This window comes from Hyaena hyaena, unplaced genomic scaffold (genome assembly GCF_003009895.1).
Source record: "Hyaena hyaena isolate Hyena2069 unplaced genomic scaffold, ASM300989v1 scaffold_356, whole genome shotgun sequence".
Lineage (NCBI taxonomy): Eukaryota > Metazoa > Chordata > Mammalia > Carnivora > Hyaenidae > Hyaena > Hyaena hyaena.
In genome coordinates this window covers 573,410-590,595 of record NW_024080985.1, presented here as the reverse complement: position 1 = coordinate 590,595, position 17,186 = coordinate 573,410, and positions in this window count along the sequence as shown.

Sequence of the window (17,186 nt, the reverse complement as noted above, 5' to 3'; positions counted from 1 at the left end):
TGAAAGAGAAAGGGAGGAAGAGAACAGTAGAAGGAAAGGAGAAATGGTATCTCAGATCTCAGGCTAAGGTAAAGCAGAAAAATAGAAGAGCTGTTAAAAGTAACAAAAAAAAATCAGAAAGTATGAGGACACACCAAATAAAGGTTTCAATTATTTGATAATCAGGAAACCATTGGCAATGGAGGGAAAAAAGGTAATTTGGGTGAAGATGTGAGGATGAAGATGTGAGGATGGACAGCAAATGACTGGGAAGGAATGGTGGTTAGTAAGGCCGTAGGGAAAGAACAACTCTGAAAGACAGTAAAATGATGGAATGACAATTGTTAGGGAAAGAAGATTGAATTTAATTGAAGAAGCATTTAAGGAACATGTATTGTATGCATAGCATCCTGTTAGATGCAAAAATAATATTTTAAAAGAAACAGTGAAAGGAAAGTAAACAGTAGGAAAGATAGTTGAGAAAGGTAGTTCCCAAAAAGCTAACGCAGAGAATCCAGAAAGAGTAAGAATCTGTCAGCCGGCTCCTCAGGTACTGTAGAGGCAGCGTGGAGGGCAAGCTGGGGCAAATGAAAAGCAGGAGCAGAGAAAAAGTGAGCATAAAAGTTTGGCCTCAGGGCGCCTGGGTGGCTTAGTCGGTTAAGCGTCTGACTTTCGCTTAGGTCATGATCTCATGGTACGTGGGTTCGAGCCCCGCGTCGGGCTCTGTGCTGACTGCCAGCTCAGAGCCTGGAGCCTGTTTCAATCTGTGACTCCCTCTCTCTCTGACCCTCCCCTGCTCACGCTGTCTCTCTCTCTCTTCTAGAAATAAATAAAAATATTTTTTAAAAAATTTTGGCCTCAAAAGAGAACTGGTAATTACTGATCAAATACAAGATTGGAATCTCCAGTCAAAGTGAACATAAGGCAGGGGGCGCCTGTGTGGCTCAGTCGGTTAAACATCTGACTTCGGCTCAGGTCATGATCTCACGGTTTGTGGGTTCAAGCCCCTTGTGGGTTCAAGCCCCACATCGGGCTCTGTGCTGACAGCTCAGAGCCTGGATCCTGTTTCGGATTCTGTGTCTTCCTCTCTCTCTGACCCTCCCCTGCTCATGCTGTCTCTATCTCTCTCTCAAAAATAAATACAACATTTTAAAAAATGAACATGAGGTGGGAGTGGGGGGCAGGGAGGTGAGAGTGGAGGGTCTTTAAGAAGCGTAAGCTGAGGTCACTGGCAGGGATAGGCTAGACCACTGAGTGTGACATGTTGTTTCTGAAGTCAAAACAGAGCTGGATTTGAAATCTGGTCCTGTCACCCTCTATTTGTAAGACCTTAGGGAAATTACTTAACTCTTTGGAGCTCTAGTTTTCCCCTTTAGAAAGATCTATCTCATAGTGTTACTGTGAAAAGTATATGAAACAGTGCCTGTAAAAGCAAGTACCTGACATTCAGTAAGCACTTCCTAAATAGCCACTATTATGAACATAAAGTACAAAAGGACAGAAACATAGGTGAGGGGGTACAACACTGGATTGCATCTGGACACTGAGGCACTATGGTTCTGAGGGAATGCAAGAAGGGAAGCTCAAACTCAACATTCAGTCAGAGGGCTGGGAAATAGTCTTTGATACTTTCTGAAAGATGCCATCAGTAGTGCTATCAAAGAGGACCCCCACCCCTTAGAGCAGAAAATAGCATTTCACTTTTAATATGTTCATTATTAAGCTAATACATATGACCTATATGCAAAAAAAAAATCTATATAGAAAAGCCAGGGACCCCTGGGTGGCTCAGTTGGTTGAGCATCCAGCTCTTGATTTTGACTCAGGTCATGATCCCAGGGTCATGGGATCAAGCCCCAAGTCAGGATCTGTGCTGACAGTGCAGAGCTTCCTTAGGATTCTCTCTCCCTCACTCTCTGCCCCTCCCCTGCCCAAGCACTATCATGCACGCATGCACCATCTCTCTCCCAAAATAAATAAACTTTAAAAAGAAGAAAAAGAAAATCCAGAAAATATTAAAAATGAGTTTAAAAGGTTATGTAGTTCTATACATGGGAGCTAAACACTATTAAAATGGTAGGGTAACTCCTTAGTTTTGCTTTCTGTATGCACGTGCATATGGGGGTAGCAAACTGAATCCTCCTTTGTTCACTTAATATCGTATCAGGGCTTCTCTCCATATTTCATCTTAAGGGTATACCATACTTCATTTATCAAACAGCTTCCTTTTGAACATTTGGGTGTTTTTAATTTTCTCAAATATAAGTACTGAAGTGATATTAATATCTTTGTGTCATTTAAAACAGTTGCATAGTATTCTATTGTGTCACTAAGCCTTAATTTCCTTACCATTTAATTCTCTCTTACTTGACATTTTAATTTTTTTCTTTCTTTTTGATCTTTGACATTGAAACAATATCATAATTTACTTGCACATACTTTGACATATTTGTGTGTATTTGTTGAGATAAATTCCTTCAAAAAATACATTTCAAAAAATCCAAACACTTGCTACAGACCGCCAAATTTTCCTCTGGGAAGTTTGTGTTGATTTTCACCCCCTCAGCAGAACCTGACTGCCCATTTCAGCACATGCACACCAATAATGAACAATGATCGTTTTTTGTTTTTTGTTTTTTTTACAATGATATTCTTCTTAAGTTTATCACTAAATTGCCGTTCGAACCAATAGTTTTTGCTTTATTTTTCACTTATTATTAACAAAGCTGCACACATACATTTTTATTGGCCAGTTGTTTTCATAGAATCCTTTTTATAACCTCTTTTAAGGAAAATACGACAATCATAGAAGCCTATTTTTAAGTACCATTACTAGAACACCAGAAATCACGCTTTTTGCACTGTTCTCAAAGGGCTTTGTTCTGTTTCCCACAACCGTATAGCTGGAAATGGAAGCATTTGGCTTCAACCCCCAGTAGCTCTTCATTATTTAAAGGATGCGATGGAAAACTCTAGTGGATATCTGAGACTATGTCAGTAACAGAGCCTTTGTTATCTTCTCCTGGGTGCTGTTTCCTCATTTAGTCTTTGTTGTGGTGCATTGAAAGGTTAGGTTGAATAGACTATAGATTGTATATATTTTCTACCATGTATGATTAAGCTCTATCATTCCCTTCAAATTGGAGATAAGACACTGGACAATGGAAGTGTTGACTGGAATTAATTGTCAAACAAGTCAGTGGGTATATTTCTTTTCCCATGGCTAGTGATAGTAAGGGTAGGGAGCTGCAAATATTTTGAACAGAAACAATCTTATTTAAAAGAAGAAAAAGAAACAATCTTATTTAGATGGAAGAGACCACAAAGATCGCAATAGTGAAATCTGATTGCCCAAATTTCTCTTATTGTGGCAATTTATTCCTCCTCTGCTCACCCCTGAAATATATCTAAATTATCACCAACAGGTTGATTCTGCTATAGACAACTGTTGGGAACTAGGCCAATCTCAACCCTTGGGAACTGGGAATTTTTCTCACCAGGTGATTGGACCTGAAGGCTAATAAAAAAAAAAAAATGGTACATTTTGGCAGGTAAGCTCTCTGCCATGTGGCTTGGGAAGCAGAGGACATTGGTCAGCAAGTAGGAAGAAGGTAGTAGATGAGAAATAGTGCAAAATATTTTCTTGGTTCATTATGATGCTGCAGGCTCTAGTTCTAGTGCCCTGGCGTGTGTCCCTGCCTATATCTTTATAATCAATTCTCTCAAATTCATTCTCTATCTATCTTCTTAGTGCTGGGTAGGGTTGGTTTCTATTGCTTGCAGACAAGAGAATTCTAAACAATGCAACGACCCCAATCCTTTTTTTCTGTCACCTTACCTGTAAGTAAAGAACACGCTGATGATTTTAAACTGATGAGGAAAGGGATGTATCTTCTCCCACTGCTTTATCCCAACTGTTTTCTTCTCCCTATCAAAGCAAAATACTTGCAAACCACTTAGTATCATGTTCTTGTAAATGTAATCAATTTAATTGTAAATGTGGTCAATTCAATTAGTAAATGTAATCAATCCAATTGTAGGAAAACCTTATTGTGTGATTATCTTGGATATTCCTCTTACTCAAAAGAATTCTGAGTCTCTTAAAGAGCATTCCAATTAATTATTTTCCTAGGCACAGTCTTAGATAGTGAGGTAGGCATGTTTTGCTACATACTATTGAAAGATTGTCAGGGAGCTTGGGTGGCCCAGTAGGTTAAGTGTCTGACTCTTGATCTCAACTCAAGTCTTGATCTCAGGGCCATGTGTTCAAATCCCACATTGGGCTCCACACTGGGCACAGAACCTACCGAAAGAAAGAAAGAAAGAAAGAAAGAAAGAAAGAAAGAAAGAAAGAAAGAAAGAAAGAAAGAAAGAAAGAAAGAAAGAAAGAAAGAAAGATTTTCCTATTCAAAAATATTTCCCCATTTGGGATGATGAATACATTCTAGAATTAGATAGTGGTGATGGTTGCAACCTGGTAAATATATTTTTTAAAAAATACTGAATTGTACACCTTATTTTTATTTTTAATTTTGAGAAAGATTGAGAGAGAAAGATGCTCATGCATGCATGAGCACGAACAAAGCAGAAGACAGTGGCAGAGAGAGGGATCGAGGGAGAGAGAATCCCAAGCAGGCTCCTTACCCATTGTGAGTCGGAAGCGAGGCTCCATCTGATGACCCTGAAGTCATGACCTGAGTTGAAACCAAGAGTTGGATACTTAACCGACTGAGCCACTCATCACCTCAGGATTGTACACTTAATTTTTTTATTTTCTTTTAGCATTTATTTATTGTGGAGAGACAGAGCGTGAGCAGGGGAGGGGCAGAGAGAGAGGGAGACACAGAACCTGAAGTAGGCTCCAGGCTATGAGCTGTCAGCACAGAGCCCGATGCAGGGCTCAAACCCATGAACTGTGAGACCATAACCTGAGCTGAAATTGGACGCTTAACCGACTGAGCCACCCAGGAGCCCCAGAATTGTACACTTTAAATGGTGACTTTTATGCCATATAAATTAAATCACATAAAAATCAATAAAACCAAAAACAAGCCACAACAATGATGAAAACCTGGCCACAGTGAGTAATACACATTTAAATTAGAACAGGAGGTAATAAAATTAAGTTTGTTAGGGGCGCCTGGTTCGAGCCCCGCGTGGAGCTCTGTGCTGACTGCCGGCTCAGAGCCTGGAGCCCGTTTCAGTCTGTGACTCCCTCTCTCTCTGACCCTCCCCTGCTCATGCTGTCTCTCTCTCTCTCCTAGAAATAAATAAAAACATTTAAAAAAAATTAAGTTTGTTGATGATATAATACAGAAAAAAGAAATCTGTCACCACCCGCCATGCCAAAATGTCTTTATTACGGAAAAAAAATTGGTCCTTTAATTAAAGTATTGTCACTTTTGGAACCCCCATTCAGGAGCAAATAAAATTTTCAAGGTTTTATATATATGTATGTATGCATAAAAGAACACTATTGGCCATTCAGTCTTTTACTTAATTTATCTAGTGAGCAGTAATCACTTATCAGGGTGTGAAGAGAGAAAATATGATGGAAAATTATAAATCCCTTTTTATAACTTGTCCACATTTTTATATGTGGACAGTTGATGAGAGAAGGCATAGGGTAAGAAAGTGGGCAGTGATCAGAGAATGGACTGTAAATCATGCTAGGTTCTGGACAACTAAAAGATAGCATTAGTCTTTGGGATCTATATATAGAGTAGCAGGGGGTCAGATTGTGGAGTAGGAAGAATAAAGAAGAGGAAAAAGAAGTGCCAAAAAGAACAGAAGTCCTGGGGGGAGTGGGGTAATAAAATACTTAAGCCGCATAGCTGACCTCCTTTTTATTTTTTTATTTTTTTTTTAATTTTTTTTAAATGTTTTTTATTTATTTCTAGGAGAAAGAGAGAGACAGCATGAGCAGGGGAGGGTCAGAGAGAGAGGGAGTCACAGATTGAAACAGGCTCCAGGCTCTGAGCTGGCAGTCAGCACAGAGCCCGACGCGGGGCTCGAATCCATGAACCGCGAGGTCATGACCCAAGCAAAAGTCGGATGCTTAACCGACTAAGCCACCCAGGCGCCCCAGCTGACCTCCTTTATAATTGCCCCAGAGTGGATCCAGCCTGTTAACAACCTTCCAGAATTCTGAGCTTTCCATGGAAATTGCAAAGACAAATCTTAGAACAATACTAAATTATTAATGATCCTTAAAACAAAATGGACTTTTTATCTCTCTGACAACACACTTGTTCTCCTTTGCTTGCTAACTACGGATCACACACAGCTTACATTTCTCTTTGTTCTCCAAGTGGTACATGAACGTTTTGAATTCTTGCCATATTATAGAATGACGGGATGGAGTTTCCTCAATGGAGTGTGATGGGTAAGTCTAGGTTACACAGGCAGCAAAACACTAAAGTTTTCACTAAACTATTCCAAACAAAGAAAACACAATGAAAATGAATTCTTTAGAAATAGTACTTATTAATATTAAAAAATAATAATTATTAAAATTATGTCAATGTTCCTATCCAAAATTAAAGTGAACTTACACGTAGAGGATTAAGTAATGACTTTGTAACTCAATATGTACATAGAGAATTTAGGTAATGTTACTTTCTCATCAAAATGTTTTGGGGTAAATTCGACCTAGGCTTTGTCTTTGCCTGTGTAAACAAGTGCCTGTGAGCCGGGGATAAGTAAATGGAATTAGCAACTGCTTGAGAGAAGACCAATGAATACTGAGGTTATGGTTAGGTGCTAAGATAGAGTTGTTCTGATAGTAACAGCTAAACTTTATTGAACACTGACTACGTACCAGGATTTGTTCTAAGCATTTTACACATACTAACTCATTTAAAGTTTACCACAGAGTGGCACCTGGGTGGTTAAGTATCCGACTCTTGATCTCAGCTTGAGTCATGAGCTCAGTTTGTGAGTTCAAGCCCCACATCGGGCTCTGAACTGATGTTACAGAGCCTACTTGGGATTCTGTCTCCCCTTCTCTCTGACCCTCCCTCTCTTGTGCACTGTCTCTCTCTCTCTCTCAAAATAAATAAACTTTAAATAAATAAATAAATAAATAAATAGTTTATCACAGGGCTCAGTTGGTGAAGCATTTGACATTTGACTTCGGCTAAGGTCATGATCTCATGGTTTGTGAGTTCAAGCCCCACATCAGGCTTGCTGCTGTCAGCTCAGAACCTGCTTAGGATTCTCTGTCCCCCACTCATGCCCTCTCTCTCAAAAATCAATATACATTTTAAACAACTCACTAACTAAATAGATAAATAAAGTTTACTACAATGCCATGAGATAGGTAGGGTTAGCATCTCCATTTGCAAAATGAGGAAATGAGGGAAAAGTGAGAAGCTTAACCCTAAGGTCAGGAACAAGATGAGGATGTCCACTGTCAACACTTTTATTCAACTTGGCACTGGAAGTCCTATAGAAATTAGACAACAAGAAGAAATAAAAGACATCCAAATCAGCAAGGAAATAGTCACACATTCACTATTTGCAGTTGACATACTATATGTAGAAAATCCTGAACATTCCACAAAAAAACTACTAGGACTGATAAATGAACTCAATAAAGTTGCAGGATACAAGATCAATATACAGAAATCTGTTGCATTTCCATACACTCCTAATGAAGCAGCAGAAAGAGAAATTAAGAAAACAATCCCATTTACATTGTGCCAAAAATAATAACACGCCTAGGAACAAACCTAATTAAAGAGGTAAAAGAACTGTACTCTGAAAAACTATGAAATGTTGACGAAAGAAACTGAACATGACACAAAGAAATGGAAATACATTCCATGCTCATGGATTGGAAGAACAAGTATTGTTGAAATGTCTATAGTACCCAAAGCAATCTACACTTTTAATGCAATCCTTATAAAATGCCAATAGCATTTTTAGAACTAGAACTAATGATCCTACAATTTATTTGGAACCACAAAAGACTCCGAATAGCCAAAGCACTTTTAAAAAAGAAAATGAAAGGCGGAGGCATCAAAATTCCCGACTTTAAGTTCTAGTACAAATCTGTAGTAATCGAAACAGTATAGTACTGGCACAAAAATAGACATGTATCGATCAATAGAACAAAATAGAAAACTCAGAAATAAACCCACAATTATATAGTCAATTACTCTTCTACAAAGCAGGAAATAATATCCAATGGTAAAAAGACAGTCTCTTAGGGGCTCCTGGGTGGCTCGGTTGCTTAAGCATCCAACTGTATGTTAGCTCAGGTCATGATCTCACGGTCTGTGGGATCAAGCCCTGTGTCCACCTCTGCACTGACATCACAGAGACTGCTTGGGTCCTCTCCCTCCCCCTCTTTCTGCTCCTTACCATTTGCTCTTTATCTGTATCACAAATAAATAAACATTTAAAAAATTTTTAAAGAAACAAGAAAAAGACAGTCTCAGTGGAGTTGGAAAAACTGGACAGCTACACGTAGAAGAATGAGATGGGACCACTTTCTTTCAACATACACAAAGGTAAACTCAAAATGGATTAAAGACCTAAATGTGAGAACTGAAACCATGGAAATTCTAGAAGAGAGCACAGGCAGTAATTTTCTGACATTGGCCATAGCAACTTTTTTTCTAGATATGTCTCCTGACTCAAGGGAAACCAAAGCAAAAATGAATGATTGGGATCTCATCAAAATAAAAAGCTTCTGCACAGTGAAGGAAACAATCAACAAAACTGAAAGGCAACCTACTGAATGGGAGGAGATATTTGCAAATGACGTATCTGATAGAGAGCTAGTGTACAAAATACATAAAGAATTTATACTACTCAACATCAAAAAACCAAATAATCCAATTTAAAAATGGGCAGAAGACATGAACAGACATTCTCCCAAAAAGACATCCAGATGGCCAACAGACACTGAAAATATGCCTAAAATTACTTACCACTGGGGAAATGCAAATCACCTCACACCTGTCAGAATGGCTAAAATTAACAACACAGGAAACAACAGGTGTTAGTGTGGATGTGGAGAAAGGGGAACCCTCTTACACTGTTGGTAGGAATGCAAACTGAATGCAAACTGGAAAATAGTATGGAGTTTCCTCAAAAAGTGAAAAATAAAGCTACCCTATCAGCCCGCAATTGCAATACTCAGTATTTACCTCCAAAATACATAAACATGAATTCAAAGGGATACATGCACCCTGATGTTTATAGCAGCATTATTTACAATAGCCAAATTATGGAAGAAGCCAGATTATAGGGAGTCCACTGATAAATAAATGGATAAAGAAGAGATAGTATTTTTATTTATACAGTGGAATGTTATTTGGCCATAAAAGGAATGAAATCTTGTCATTTACAATGACATGAATGGAGCCAGAGATTAGAATGCTAAATGAAGTAAGTCAGTCAGAGAAAGACAAATATCATATGATTTCACTCATATGTAGAATTTAAGAAACAAAACAAATGAGCGAAGGAAGAGAGAGAGAGAGAGGCAAACCAAGAAAGAAATTCTGATAGGGAACAAACTGACAGTTACCAGAGAGGAGGGGAAGGGATGGGTGAAATAGGTAATGGAAATTAAGGAGTGCGCTTGTGATGAGCACTGGGTGTTGTATGGAAATGCTGAATCACTCTATTGTACACCTGAAACTAATATTATACTGTATGTTAACTATACTAGAATTAAAATAAATTTTTTTTTTAATTTCTAGGAGAGAGAGAGAGACAGCGTGAGCAGGGGAGGGTCAGAGAGAGAGGGAGTCACAGACTCTGAAACAGGCTCCAGGCTCTGAGCTGGCAGTCAGCACAGAGCCCGACGCAAGGTGCGAGATCATGACCTAAGCGAAAGTCGGACACTTAACCAACTAAGCCACCCAGGAGCCCCTAAAATAAATTTTTAATGAGCATAAATGAAGGTACCAGCCTGGTGGTGACAGGAGTAAAATAAATTGCAGGGAAATCCCAAATTTAAAGTAACATTCAAGAAGGTTTGGTTAGTTCTCCCCTATCCCTAGAAATTCTCCTTCCAATGTTAAAATCTGCAGGTTCTGGGTTTTGTCTCATTGTGTCATTTCTAAGATTAGTCACGTTGAAAGCCCTGTCCAAATCCCCTAGGACTGTGATGACTCTGTCCGAATTCTGTGAGTATAGATCTAGAACCTCCCAGACTAAAGTGAGCTTTGATGCTTTGCTCTTGTTGCCTAAAAGCCATGGTAAGGACTTCAGACTTCATTCAGAGTGAGATGGCAAGCCATTTGAGCATTTTGAACAGACAAGTGTCATGATTTTATTTTTGTTTTTCACAGGTCACTCTGGTTGGATGTGTAGACAATAGATTGGGATGAGGGCAAGGACTGAAACAGAGAAACTAATTAGAAAGCCTTTGAAATAGTCCAGGTGAGACAAAATTGTGGTCTAAGTTAGGGAGATGGTAGAGAAAGGAGTCGGAAATAGATTTTTCAGTATATTTTAAAAGTAAAGCCAGTAGGATTGGCTAATGGCTTAATTGTAGACTATCTCCAAGTTTATTGGCCTTAAAAACTGATTGAAAGAAGTCTTTCTATTCAGTAGTATGGAGAAATCCATGGAGAAGAATAGAAAATTAAGAGTACTTTTTTTTTGGATATTTAAGTTTGAGACACCCTTTAGACATTCAACTGACAGTATTTAGTAGGCTCTTAAATACATGAGTCTGCACTGTAGAAGAGAGGTACCTTTGTTTTTTTAAAATTCCTCCTCCCACCATGTTCTCAAGCAAAGACAACTCATATCAAGCTACAAAGTAAGATGGAAATTTTACACATTCTCCTTTTAGAAATGGTTTAATTTCAAGAAGGGACAAAATGTTATGCCATTTCCTGGTGGCACAATTTCAGACATTCATATTACTCCAATTTGGGGTGAATAAAAAGGGCATCTAAGTGTTTGCCTGGGCCATACCACCAAAGGAGGTATTTATAATACTGTATGTTCACTCCTCATGATAATCTCTACGTTCAAGAAGCAGGCATTCTTACAGAAATGTCAATGAGTACCTTGACATTTTACTACTTTGCAGAAGTAATTTCTTGGATTAAATGTGTTCTTGGATTAAACAGATAGTTGGTAAAAAAAAAAAAATTATGCTTAAAATAAATTTACTTCCTTTTGCTCACTGAATGGTTTTTAAATATGGATGAAGAGGAAGAGGTAGATAATGTTTTCACAAGCCAAAACGTTATCAGGAAATACATAAAAACACTAAAATCACAGCACCCTATCAGAATGTGTGAAAAAATACAGTATACAAAAAATGCCTTAAAGTCAAGCTTTTTTACATGCAAAAAAGACATGTATTTTCTTTATAAAATACACTTAACTGTATTTCTCAACAGCTAGATATATTTCTATAATTGGAATTATAGCTGGGAAAAAAAGAACATTCTCTAAAATGATCCAACAGAAAACACTGAAACCACTGTTATTTTGTTTTTACGTTATTATTTGTTTTTCCCAAATATTCTTCAAAATAAAAACCCTTATCACATCCTGTACTAAATTTATAGTGCTGTTTCACTAACATATATAAGATATAATACTTTACAAAATATACTCAAACATACATTACATTTGTCTAGTTGATCTGTATAACAATCTTTCAGAGCAAGTGCTATTAATATCCCTATTTTGCAAGTGGGGATATTCGACACTCAAAATTCGACATTCAAAAAAGGGTAAGTGATCTGTATAAGAAGATATAATCAATTGCTGGTTTTAAAATAGGCTACAGTTTCATTCTTTAGATTCCATAACATGCTGATGCTTTGGATTTCCCCTCCTCCCAACCCACAGTACCCATTCAAATTTCATACATTTTCCTTTTCCTTTTCCTTCTATCCAAAGAGACTTTTTCAGGATGCCTAGGTGGCTTAGTTGGTTAAACGCACCCGACTCTTGATTTCTGCTCAGGTCATGATCTCACGGTTCATAGGTTCAAGCTCCACACTAACAGTGAGGAGCCTGCTTGGGATTCTCTCTCTCTCTCTCTCTCTCTCTCTCTCTCTCTCTGCCCCTCCTGTGTGTGCTCTCTCTCTCTCAGAATAAAAAAATTTTTTTTTAATTTTAAGTGGCTTTTTTAAAGAAAATGCACACTGCCCTTGCCAAGATCTATGTTAATGGCTGCTTTAAAGTCCTTTTAATTCCCACATGTGAGCCCTCTCCTAGCTGACCCCTATTGGTTGTCTTTCCTTTGAGAATGACTGACATTTCTCTGGTTCTCTGTGTATTGAGTGATTTTGGACTGTATCCTAGAGATCGTGAATGTTGTGGAGACCCTTAGCAATGTGGCCAGTTTTGTTTTAGAGATAGTTAATCAGTTAGCAGATAGTTAATTTAGTTAGGCCCAAACTAAGAACTTTGTCCCACCTGCAGCAGGGGGCACCTCAAATATGAGCCCCGTTGTTTATGTCTTTCTGCCCTGCCTGCCGTCTGACACCATGGCTGTTCAGGAGGCAGCCTGAGTCTCGGCAAAATTCATACACCAAATTTTGGACTCCCTTCTCTAGCTCTTTCCTTTCTAAGATTTCTCCATCATGCTTGTTCTGTGCGCCCCATATTTGCCCCAGACTTATTCTTCATGTCAGAAAGATGGCTAACCTTCTACTGGTGTTTTTAACTGCTCTGTGCCCTGAAATGACTGTGGCCTGCACTCAGGGAAAAGCTACAAATAAACAGGAAACTCACCCTGTCATTGTCTCTCCTCCAAGTTTCAACTCTTCTACAAAAACCTACTGCTTTTGTCCACTCTTTATAGGTCGTTGTGTTTTATATTTTTTCCAGAGTTTACAACTGTTGTCTGCAGTAGGTTTGATCTATCGGTTTGCTATGCTATACCAGAAGCATACTTCCCCATATAGATCTCCGTTTCAGCTATCTGTTGCAACAACCCAAAATTTGGTGGCTTAAAATAACAACTATTTGTTCACAATTTTGCAACTTGGGCTGGACGTAACTGGGTGGTTCTTCTCCAGGCAGTGTTGGATGCAGCCATCTGGAGGCTTGAATGGGGTGAAAAATCCAAAATAGCTCCGCTCACATGCCTGACACCTCAGACGGAATGGCTGGAACAGCTTGTGGGCTCATCAGATGGCTCGCTTTTTGCTTTCTTTCTAGCAAGATAGCTGGACCTGTTTATGTTGTGGCTTAATGTTTCAAATGGAAGTATTCTGAGAGCACAAGCCCCAATATACAAATACTTATAAAGCCTCTGTTTGCATCACACTTGTTAATGTACCATTTGCCAAAACAAATCACATATCTAAGCTAAGAGTCAATGTGGGAAGGAACTACCCAGGAATGACATGACCCATTGAGGCCACCACTGTAAATGTCTACCATAATCTCTCAGATACCTTTCCTACATTCAAGTTATAGGTTACCTCTCCCCACTCTTTTTACCTCAGGATCTTTCTCTATCGTTTGTTTCTCTATTCCTCTATCCTCAATCTCTCTCTCTCTGTCTCTCTCTCTCTGTCTCTCTCTCTCTGTCTCTCTCTCAATTCTTCCCATCAGTATGTAGGTGATCTCTGTATCTTGCTCTTAAAATAACACAAAACCTGACTTTAACCTAGTACCCTCTCTCCACTATCCCTCACAATCAAACGTCTTAAACAGTTGTCCCGTTCAACTGTTTCCGATTCTCCATCTTGTAATTATTTTACTCCGTAAGTGATATGGCTTCACTCGCACAACTACATTGGATTGCTCTCACCAAGGTCACTCACACCCTTTTGTTGCTAAATATAACAGCTGTGGCTCGGTTCTTTGATTAAATTTCAATAGCATTGAGCAGTATAGATCAATCCCTTCTTGAAACACTCTCTTACTTGTACTCACCTTACTTCATCTTTTTCCCTTGACAGCACAGTTCCTTGCTGTTCCATTTATTCCATGTCAATTTTTAAAGTGTTGTCATTCCTGAAGTTTTATCTTGAGCTCTCTCTCTCTCTTTTTTTTTTTTTTTTTTGCTCTAACATTCTTTCTTGTCATCTCATCCTTTTCAATGCCTTTAGTTACCATCCAAATGCTGTTACCTCCTGAACCTAAACCTTTGGACCAGATCTCTCTCCCTCAGCTTCAGAAGTATATATCCAATTACCTCCTCGACATTTCTGCTTGCTTTTCCCCCAGGTAACCCAAAATGAAGTTGTTTCCACTCTCCCCAAAACTATGTCTCTTCTTGTGATCTCTCTCTTCATGACCGGCACCAGCAATGGCTCCCGTCTATCCGCTTACCTCCCTTTTACCCACTCCCACCTCCATCCAACCTACAATGCTCCCTCCCTGAGTAGATCAGCCACCACTGATCTCATCTGGATTTCTGCCAGGATCTCATCTGATTTCCCTGAAGACACTGGCAGGTTTCCTGCCACCCCCATCCACATCCCAATCCTCTATGCACACATATACAAAAGCTATTTATCACCGAAAATCCAGCATGATCTTTCTATATGAAATTTACTCACTTGTTTTAAATCCTTCATTGGGTCCCCAACATCTGTCGAATAACATCTCAACTCCTTATTTGGGTGACAAGGTCCTTACTGATCGGGCACCTACTGCTCAAACATCCCTTCGTAACTCTTCAACCTCCTCTCAAATCCTCCCCCTTCACTCATTTTCCCTCTGCTGCTTTTCCAATTACACACAATCTCATTCACCCTGGCACTGGAAATTCAACATGTTATCTTTGAGGTTAGACTAATTGGCTGTTCTCTCTTATGCTTGGATGTGTGACCTTGAGCAATTTACAAGACCTCTCTGTGCTTCAGTTTCTTATCTTGTAAAATCAGAATAGTATCTACTTCATAAAGCACTCGTGAGAATAAGCAGGTAATTTATGCAAACTCCTTGGCATAGTGCCTAGCATATAACAAACACTCTATTAACATTATAGTTTTGGGGTGCCTGGGTGGCTCAGTTGGTTAAGCATCTGACTCTTGACTCGAGCTCAGGTCATGATCTCACAGTCATGAGGCTGAGCCTCCTGTTGGACTCTGCGCTGAGTGTAGAGCCTGCTTGGGATTCTCTCTCTCCCTCTCTCTGCCTCTCCCCCACTTGCATACATAGTCTCTTCAAAATAAATAAACATTAAAAAAAAAAAAACATAGCTCTTATTATTTTTTCTAGTCACACTATTTTTAGTTCTTCAAACAGCCTGTTCTTCCCCTTCTTTCTGAGCCATGTGTGAGCTGTTCCTTCAGCCTAGAACATTCTCCTTCCCCCAACATTCCCCTCACAATCTGCCCCTCCACCACCACCGACCTCTACTCTTTGCCTATAATACACATTACTTCAAGTATTAGTTTAGACATCACTTTCCACTGGAAGACTCCCTTCCAAACTACTGTATTTCTTTCTGTTATAGTATCTATCACACTGAAGCATCATCTCCTGTTTTTTCTTAGCATCTCCACTAGATTGGAAATTCTCTGAGTATTAGGATGATATCTTTCTTTCTCACTCTCTTCTTGTAATGGGCTGAATTATGTCTCCCCAAAATACATACGTTGAAGACCTAACTCTCAATAACTCAGAGGGTAGTTGTATTTGAAGATAAATTCTTTAAAAGGTAACTAAGTCAAAATGAGGTCATTAGAATGGACCCTAATCCAATATAACTTATGTCTTTATAAGAAGAGGAAATGTGGGCATAGACACATGTGTATGGAAGAAAGATCGTGTGAAGACAGAGGAGAAGACTGCCATCTATGTCTTCTAAGCTAAGGAGAAAGGCCTCAGGAAATATCAACTGTGCCAACATCATAGATTTCTCCCGGACTGTGAGACCATGCCACCCAGTGTGTGGTACTTTGTTATGGCGGTCCTAGCAAACTAATACAATTCCTCATGTTGCATCTATTAACATGCCTTACAAACAATAAGAGCTCAAAAATATTTGTTTCATGAAAACAAATCATCCCATTTTCTCCAATCCTATTAGAAAATGCTCTAATGAATTGGAGTAACAGTAATAAGCTAAGTGTTTTTATCCAGACCAAAGATACCACAGAAATGTGAGATTAAACCAAAATCTAGATCTAAATACCAAGTTTCAAACACTTGCGAATCACTTTCCTTTTTTTTCCCTTTCAGAAACAGAAGGTAGGAAATCTTAAAAGTTGTTTATAAACAGCTAAAGCAAAAGAGAATATTTACAGTACCTATATTCCTTTTTTTTTTTTTTTTTCTGAGAGACAGAGAGAGAGACACCATGAGCAGGGGAGGGTCGGAGAGAGAGGGAGACACAGAATCTGAAACAGGTTCCAGGCTCTGAGCTAGCTGTCAGCACAGAGTCCGACGTGGGGCTCAAACCCACAAGCTGTGAGATCATGACCTGAGCCAAAGTTGGTCACGCAACCAACTGAGCCACCCAGGCGCCCCTACAGTACCTATATTCCAAACAACTTTGTTTTTGACTGACTTCACCCCTGTTATTTAATTAATGGGGTTTGTACTTGAAAAAGTCACCAAAAGTGCTAAGAATCCCTGCAACAGGCATCACATATCTTCAAGTCCTTCAAGCCCCCAGAGGTAGCAGGGAAACAGTGGGGGACAGAGAAGTATTCTAAAAGATTCTCTGGCTAGGAAACAACTTTCATTCCCTCCTTAACTTTCTCCTGATGGGCTAAAATAATCCAAAGCAGAGAACCAAATAAAATGATTCGTCTATGTTTAGTTTGCTACTGTGTTAGTATGTCAAGGTTATTTGATCTTTCCCTCAAGCAGAAAACAGAGTCTCCCTAAAATATATAGAGTTCATTTGAATATAATATCTGCTGAAAAATTACAAGAATGAATGGAAACTCCAAATCTGCAATGAAACAGTTTTATATTGCTTTGCATGTAGTTTAAAATCTTCAATTATCTAAAAGTTTGGTAAAGACAATTTTGGAGAAAATGGCTTAAAAAAGAGTAAATGTGGGGGGGGGGCGCCTGGGTGGCTCAGTAGGTTGGGCATCTGACTTCAGCTCAAGTCACGATCTCAAAGTTCATGAGTTCGAGCTCCATGTCAGGCTCTGTGCTGGCAGCTTAGAGCCTAAAGCCTGCTTTAGATTCTGTGTCTCCCTCTCTCTCTGCCCCTTCCCCACTTGTGATCTGTCTCTGTTTCTCTTTCTCAGAAATAATTTTTTTTTTAATTTAAAAAAAGAGTAAATATGCAACAT